This window comes from Arachis duranensis, chromosome 1 (assembly GCF_000817695.3).
Source record: "Arachis duranensis cultivar V14167 chromosome 1, aradu.V14167.gnm2.J7QH, whole genome shotgun sequence".
Taxonomy (NCBI): Eukaryota; Viridiplantae; Streptophyta; class Magnoliopsida; order Fabales; family Fabaceae; genus Arachis; species Arachis duranensis.
This window is the reverse complement of record NC_029772.3, coordinates 89,738,433-89,746,061: the sequence shown is the minus strand read 5'-3', so window position 1 is coordinate 89,746,061 and position 7,629 is coordinate 89,738,433. Positions and strand designations below refer to the sequence as shown.

The 7,629-nt window shown below is 40.0% G+C and overlaps 1 pseudogene; it reads right to left on the bottom strand.

Annotated features, from left to right (window-relative positions):
• Positions 1–1,622: 1,622 nt before the first annotated feature.
• On the bottom strand, positions 1,623–3,942 carry LOC107496342 (BRAP2 RING ZnF UBP domain-containing protein 2-like; annotated as a pseudogene).
• Positions 3,943–7,629: the final 3,687 nt, after the last annotated feature.

Here is a 7,629-nt window from a genome sequence, read left to right as displayed (position 1 = left end):
AGATTCTACTCATTACCTGCTTAATACCCTTGCTAACTTAAGCATCGGAGTCCCTTGCAGGTACCCCCCACCCTCCGGGGACAAAGGATCAGCACCACCACCAAATCCAACAAGTCGGACACATCAGCTCCCACTGCCGTGAACCTGCCGGACACGTCGGCTCCGACCAACGCAGAAGATCTCATCCGAGATCGACCTACAGTTTCAGGTAACCCTCGAAACAGTTACTCTTGTCTTCATTCTTTGACTTCATAGCTGCATTACATGGACATGATATCCTTGAATATAAATAATAACATTACTTCCAACATTTTCTTTTTTCTTGTATTTGAATCAACACTAATTAATATTTTTTATTTACTAAAAATGTTGATTTAATCCCCTAACATTTTACTCTTCTCTTGACAAATAATATGATGTCTTTTGTATACGATATAAGATGACGGTGAATATTTTTCTTTACTCTCTAGCCAGTAGCAAAACTGTGTTAGGAAAAAAAATAATAAATAAAGACAATAAAATATTTTGGGAAACAAGCTTCACTATTGGCCAAAATGTGAACAAATCTATGTATCATGAGTGTATCATCTTGTTTTGCTTAATTTATACGTAAAAGATAATATATACAAATAGAATTGAAAGCGATCCGAGTTGCTCGACTTACGAATAGCATTATTGTGTTCATGCATTACATAATACACTAAACTGTGATGGTAATCTCGAACGACATTTCTTCAATTGAATATTATCTCTCCACTCAGCTTCGCATTTCATGTGGCTTGTTAGTTTTACATTTTATCGTTAACAACAACAACAACAACAACAACAACAACAACAATAATAATAATAATAAACTAACTTAATCAACTAACAATTAACCTTTTTTTATTAACTTGCGCAATATTTATCGTCATAAAATTTACCTACAATTTTATTGACTTTGCCATACCTTCATTGAAATGATTTATTTGTTTGCGTTTTTATGGCATCAATCCAATATTAGTACTCTATTTACATAACTGAATAGATTCAAGGTATACACCACAGTTCGAAACAACAAACATTTCAGGTTAAAACATCTATACTAATGGATCCATTTGCACAATTTGTATGAGCGCATGAACATAACACGATTGATTCAAATCAGTGTGAGGACTTTAGTCAGATGATTCTTGTATTTATGGATTTTTGCCAAGCTGAGAGTTAGTAGTTGATGAGGATTCCTTTGATGAGGCAGACAAAAGCCCATCTTTTATTTCGTTATGCTTAGGAAACTGTTGTTGTTCCGGCTTCGCATCATCTAGACAAGTCATGAGATATCTTAGCTGCAGAGTTTAAGATAATATCAAATAGCCGATCCATTTGTGTTGTATGATATGCATAAGTATGTCCTTATAAATATTAAATAACTACTGTACAAGTTTAACTCCCACCATCAACCAATATACAAATATATTAAGGAAAACGGTACTTTAACCATCTCTTCCATTCTTGCTACTCTCTTCTCCGACCGTTTAAAGAATTTTTTTCCTAGAAACAAGTCACACCATTCACTTTTCAGACCTTTGGACCAAATTTCCAACCACTAAAGCTCAAGTAATAGGAATCAGTAAAACCAGAATTACATAATCGAAATCACTAAAATTGCCAAACAAACATGAAAGCAGTAATTATGGACATTTGGTTTAATCAAAGAATCCTCATACTAAATAAGTAGCACATAAAGAGTAACTATTTTATGAAGAGCACATCACCCATAAGAAAGATATAAAAGATGAAAAAGATTGCCTCTCCTCAATCTCAAGCAACTTTGCTTTCCAAGCATCCTCATTTTTAACAAGATTCTTATTAAGCGGCAGACACAAAACACATATAAACATTTGTAATACAATTTCCAGTCCTTATGATATATTAATGAGGTCCTGTGATTATGGAATGGGAATTTTTCATAAGAAATTCTTAACAATGGATTACAACTTATTACCTCCTCCAGAAATTTTTTCTCTTTGTTACATCTGTCAATCTTGGCCTGAATCTTCTGCTGTTTAAGTCTGACAGCCTTTTGAACAGCTTTAGAGATTTTTCTCTCAGTTTCTTCTTTTACCTCTTGCAACAACGACTCAAAATACTTCAATAAACACATAGAAAAGTGAGCAATACGAGGATGTTGGACATGATGCAGCCTCAGCCGATTCACTGTAAATGACTACTAGAATCCACTTACAGATTTTTGGTTTTCAAGTTGAGTAGCAAGCAACTCATTGTACTCATTGATAATCTGCAAATGTAAAAAATAAAATTAAACTTACAGAAGCCAAGATTTTAGAAAAAACTATTTGACTAGTTTTGCAACATTACAGCTTCAACTTTACTATTAAGTAACGCCTCGCTCATAGAATTATCTTCACAGCTGCAACTTCCACAGCCATTCTCTGCATGAACACAGTGAGTGTTCAGCTCAACCAACTTCCTATCGGTTTTGGACTGAATAAGTCTATGAACGTAGTTGTCTCCCACAAAATCCCACACACGTTTGGTTTCCATATCTAGGGCATAGCAATGTTGTGTCTCTTTTGAGTGCATGATGGCATGTCCTGCTTTATATCTGAGACACCATTGTCTCAGGAATAAGATACATATGGATGGGATACATTCAGGAAAGAAGAAGTACAAAAAATAAGGGTTGAAGAGAAATTCTCTCACCTTCCACAGCCAACAAACCCGCATATAATACATATCCAAAGGTTCTTAGTGTTCAGACAAATAGAACATATGGATTTTTCAGCTTGTTGTTGGCAATAGCGGCACACCTGAATAAAATAGTGGGAAATTACTAAGCAGACAAGTACAGAGATTCAATAACTAGAACTACATCAAACTTATTTAGACATGCTAGCTAAATTAATGAAAAGTCCGAAAAGAACAATGAATTCAAACACCCAACCTGGCAAGCACGCAAAATAGTTAAAACAGCAAAGTCAAGTGTACACTATGTACATGTTAATGAATGTGATGAATAGAAAAAAATTGGCTCTAGAGGGACTTACAGGACAAGAAGAATCAGCCCATTTTGATATGCACGAACAATGAAAGGAATGATTACATATAGTAGTGAGAATTCCACTGGTGTGTCTTGATCTAACGACTCTGCAGACAACACAAAATACGGTCAGAGTCATAGATGGTGATGGATAATATAATAGTGAGAGTAGGCAATGCATATCTAAAGGGGATGTTGTACCAAGGCAAACTGGACATGTGGGCTGTTCAGTGGAGGTAGCATTGGATGGTTGGGCATGTTCAACAGAACCAGTGTACTGCACATCCAACATGAAAAGAACACAGCAAACCTCAACCTACAATTGAAATAAGAAGAACAAGTAAGAGGCAGTGAGAGAGGCAGCTAATGGAAAAAAGAGAATGGAAAAGGACCTCCATAGAGGAGAAACGGCGGCCATTGTAATGCTTTAACAAGCTGTCGGTGGAGCCTTGATCGTTGAAGCAGATCAAAATGCTGTACTGATCTTCCATTCTACCCATTCTGAAGCAAGAAGGAAAGAAAGTGAGAGAGTAGTGAAGGGAAGAACAGACGGGGGAAGGAGGTAGGATAGTACCTGACAATGCGCATCTAAAGGATGTGGTGAAGGAAGGTACCACAGAGCTGGCAGAAGTCGCGTAGGTCATGTGATTGGGGACACCGACGACACAGACGAAGGGTTTGCGTCCAAAAGGGAGGGTAGAAAGGGGATCTTGGTCGGGGAAGAGATGCATGAGGCCGCGGGTTTCCTCGATCCTAGGGTTTTCAGAGGAGAAGCTGAAGACAGAGGTAAAGAACGATGAAGGCTCCTCGTTGGGGATTGGAATTGGAATTGGAATTAGGATTGGCGGTGATGAAATGGCAGTGCTGGAACACCAGCTTGTAGACAAGGCTACACCTAATATTCAAACTTACGCGTGCACACACATCTCTTAATCTTAATCACCTTTCCCTCCTGCTCCTGCTCCTTCACTTTTCCTCCACTGCTCCTGCTTTCTTGTTCTATAGATGATTCAATAACTTTTTAGTTTAAGGTTCTCCGTAACTATATGATTTGGTTGTATGTTGGGTCTTATAAACCAGAAACGCTCAACATGTTTGATCAGATGAGATGGTATATTAATGTTATCCATCAAAAGCATTAAGCATGCTTTTTTTTTGGACAGAAAGCATGTCTTCGACTGTGACTCCTATATATGTATGGTCTTTGTTTTCGGCCGTAAGTCGTAACATGTCCTCTCTATGGACCTTGTATTGTGTTGGGGAAGCAAGTGCTCATCAAAATCCACTGTGCCACTCAATGCGGCATTCTCATCCAAATACTCTCCCAACTTTAACTCCTTCATCTTTCCATTTCCATTAGTAACGTCTTTCCATTTGGGAACACTCTTGACATCACCATTATTGCTCACGTACGTAACTAAACCACAATTCTATATGCTCTTCCCTTCATTACTCACATTCACAATTACTCCATTGTTCTACAGATGGGTCACAAATGCAGCTTCATAGTGAAGGATCTAGTCAGAAACCTCAGACAAGTGGCTATGCTCAAGGAAGAAGAATGTCAGCACCTACCAAATATACCAACTGTTCCGAGGGTTACCTAAAACTGTAGGTCGATCTCGGTCGAGATCTTCTGTGTTGGTCGGAGCCGACGTGTTCGGCAGGTGTGTAGCGGCCGGAGCTGGTGTGTCTGACTTGTAAGACTGAAAGTCCTGCTGATCCTTCGTCCCCAGAGGGTGGGGGGTACCTGCAAGGGACTCCGATGCTTAAGTTAGCAAGGGTATTAAGCAGGTATTGAGTAGAATCAGAGTATGAGTTATACCTGGGTGCTCCAATGTATTTATAATGGTGAGGAGTGACCTCTCTGGAGATAAGATAGTTATCTTATCTTATCTTATCTTATCTTTGAGTGAAGTCATCTTATCTTTAGCGGAACCGCCTTTATCTTTTTGGGCTTTAGCTGCCTTTAGATTGGGCTGTGTTCCTTCATTTTAGGCCTGCTTTGAGCTCCTTTAGCTATTTGGCCAAGCTCTTTGAGAAGAGCTCGGGCATTGGCCGAGCTCTTTGAGAAGAGGTCAGATAGTCTGACCTGAAGAGGTCGGTCGGCTTGTCGCTAAACATCCCGGGTCGGACAGCTTGACCCAGGGTATGAACAGTGCCCCTACTTGAGTTCGATCTTTCCGTGAGATCGTGCTTTTCAGAGCTTCGATATTTTTTGGAAGTCGTGATCAAGCATCTGTCTAGCTTGTTTCTTTATTACTTTGCAATCTTTGTAGATTTTCTAGAGGTTTGGTACTTCACAGTCCAACCGCTTTTGAGTGGTAGCGTGGGTTTTCTACCCTTGCCTTCTGGATCATGCCTTGCTTTAAGTTTGTGTTGACAACCCTCTGCTTTGGCGAAGTTGTCCTTGGGGCTTGATATCTGGACTTTTAGTGATTTGTCCAATGACTTTTTAGCGTTCTTTATATAGAACCTTTTTTTTAGTCTTGGATGATGTTCGTAGCCCTATTTGAGATTGTGCCTTCTTTGAGTGGAGTTGTATCCTTTTTAGCTAAGCGCATTTGAGCCTTAAGTTGTTTCCCAACCTTTTGGCTTGTTCTTTTTGGAAGTCGTACTTGCGCCTCTTCTTTAGCTGACGTCGACCTGTATGACTTTGCCCCTGCTTGAGTTCGGACTTTTCCGTGAGACCGTGCTTTCAGAGTTTCGATCTCTTCGGGGAAGTTGTGCTCAAGCATCCTGACTTTGGTTGATCTTTGAGTAGTTTCTCCTTGTGCGAGTCTGGTATTGCCCCTTTTACTTTGTTGAGGGGACTTTTCGGCCTTCTTCCGACTTGTTTGTCTTCGCTGTTCAGGCTTTTTAGTCATAATCCAACATCTTTTTAGGTAGTGTTCCGATGGGGAACCTTTTTATAGTTTGTTTGCATGACTTTTTAGCTCTGTCTTTGAGGCTGTGCTTTTCGCTTTTTAAGTAGTGTCTTTTTTCAAGACTTCGTACCTTTTAGCAAAACATTCCTGGCCTTCCTCTGGCCATTTGCGAGATGTCTTTGTCCGTTTTTTTGGATCTTTGTAGAGTGTCAGTACTTTGTTGTCCGACCTCTTTTGATCACTTCTGATTTTGTCCACTTTCTGCTTGGTCGAGGTGGTCCTTGGGGCTAATTTGTCCGATGACCTTTTAGTGTTTTTGTAGAACACTTTTTAGTCATTCTGAACAATTTTGATAGCCTTGTCGTGGAGCCGTGGCTTTTTGGGCGGAGCTATGTCCGTTTTAGTGCACATTTTTCGTTAGTCCGACTTCTTCTTGTCGGTCCAAGCTGTAGCTTCCGTTGGTCCGAATTCTTCTTGTCGGTCCAAGCTGTAGCTTTCGTTGGTCCGACTTCTTCTTATCGGTCCAAGCTATAGCTTTTGTTGGTCCGACTTCTTCTTGTCGGTCTAAGCTGTAGCTTTCGTTGGTTCGACTTCTTCTTGTCAGTCCAAGCTGTTGCTTTCGTTGGTCCGACTTCTTCTTGTTAGTCTCTTCTGGGTTATGTCTGTAACCTTCTTTCTTGGACCTTGTTCAAGTCTCTTTCAGGGATTACTTTTATAACTTTTGTCGCTTGGGCCGACTTTGTCATGTCGGGTCCTCCTAAGTTATTTCTGTAATCCTCTTTCTTGGTCCTTGTTCAGGTCTCTTTCAGGGATTACTTTTATAACTTGTTTTGTAGGAGACCGACTTCGTTAGGTCGATCTCTTCTAAGTTATTTCAATTCCTCTTTAATAGGTTTGGCCATACCTCTTTCCAGGAATTTGCTGATAACTTGGGTTGACTTGGTTCGACTTTTTAGTGTCGGCCAGTCTTTTTAAGTTATTATATAGCAATCCATAAGACCTCGTCAGGTTCTTTTTGGGATCACTTTTGATAACTTCTTGCATTATTCTGTGTTTATCTTTGCCGATTTGTAGATGGTGGTTTCTGTCCCGATTTGATCATCCTTTAGGTGAATCGCGTTTTCACCTTTGTCGGACGATCATTCCTATCGAGATCGTACAGTGAATCTGTTCTTCACTTTCTGTCGATCTGTTGCTTTATAATCGGACGATGAATGCTTCAGATTAATGCGTCTTGGGAGTTTGTAGAGAAGTGAATTTTGGTTTTCACTTTGTCGACCTTTGTCAAAATCAAACGATGAATTCGATTTTTATTGTGGTCGGGCGGTGAAGTTGGTTTTCACCTTGCTGACTTGTTGCTTTGTAATCGAACGATGAATTTGGTTTTCATCTTGCCGACTTTGTCGTGATCGGGTGGTGAATCTGGTGTTCACCTTGCCAACCTGCCGTACTTGGGCGTCTTGGTAGGAAATTTTTTAGGGAATCCGCAATTTTTTAATAAAATGAAGATAAGAATGTGTACATGTTAGTACTTACCTTTCTAGGTCGGGCAATTTTTTGGCTCTCGGCCTGGCGCCTTTTGCAGGCATGCCATGACCTTAGTAGTTCATGCCCCTCGAGGTTGGACACTTTGTAGTAACCTTTCCCCAGTTCTTCTGAACAACTTGGTATGATCCTTTCCAGTTGGTTGCTAGCTTTTCTTCTCCTGACCGACCTATTCTG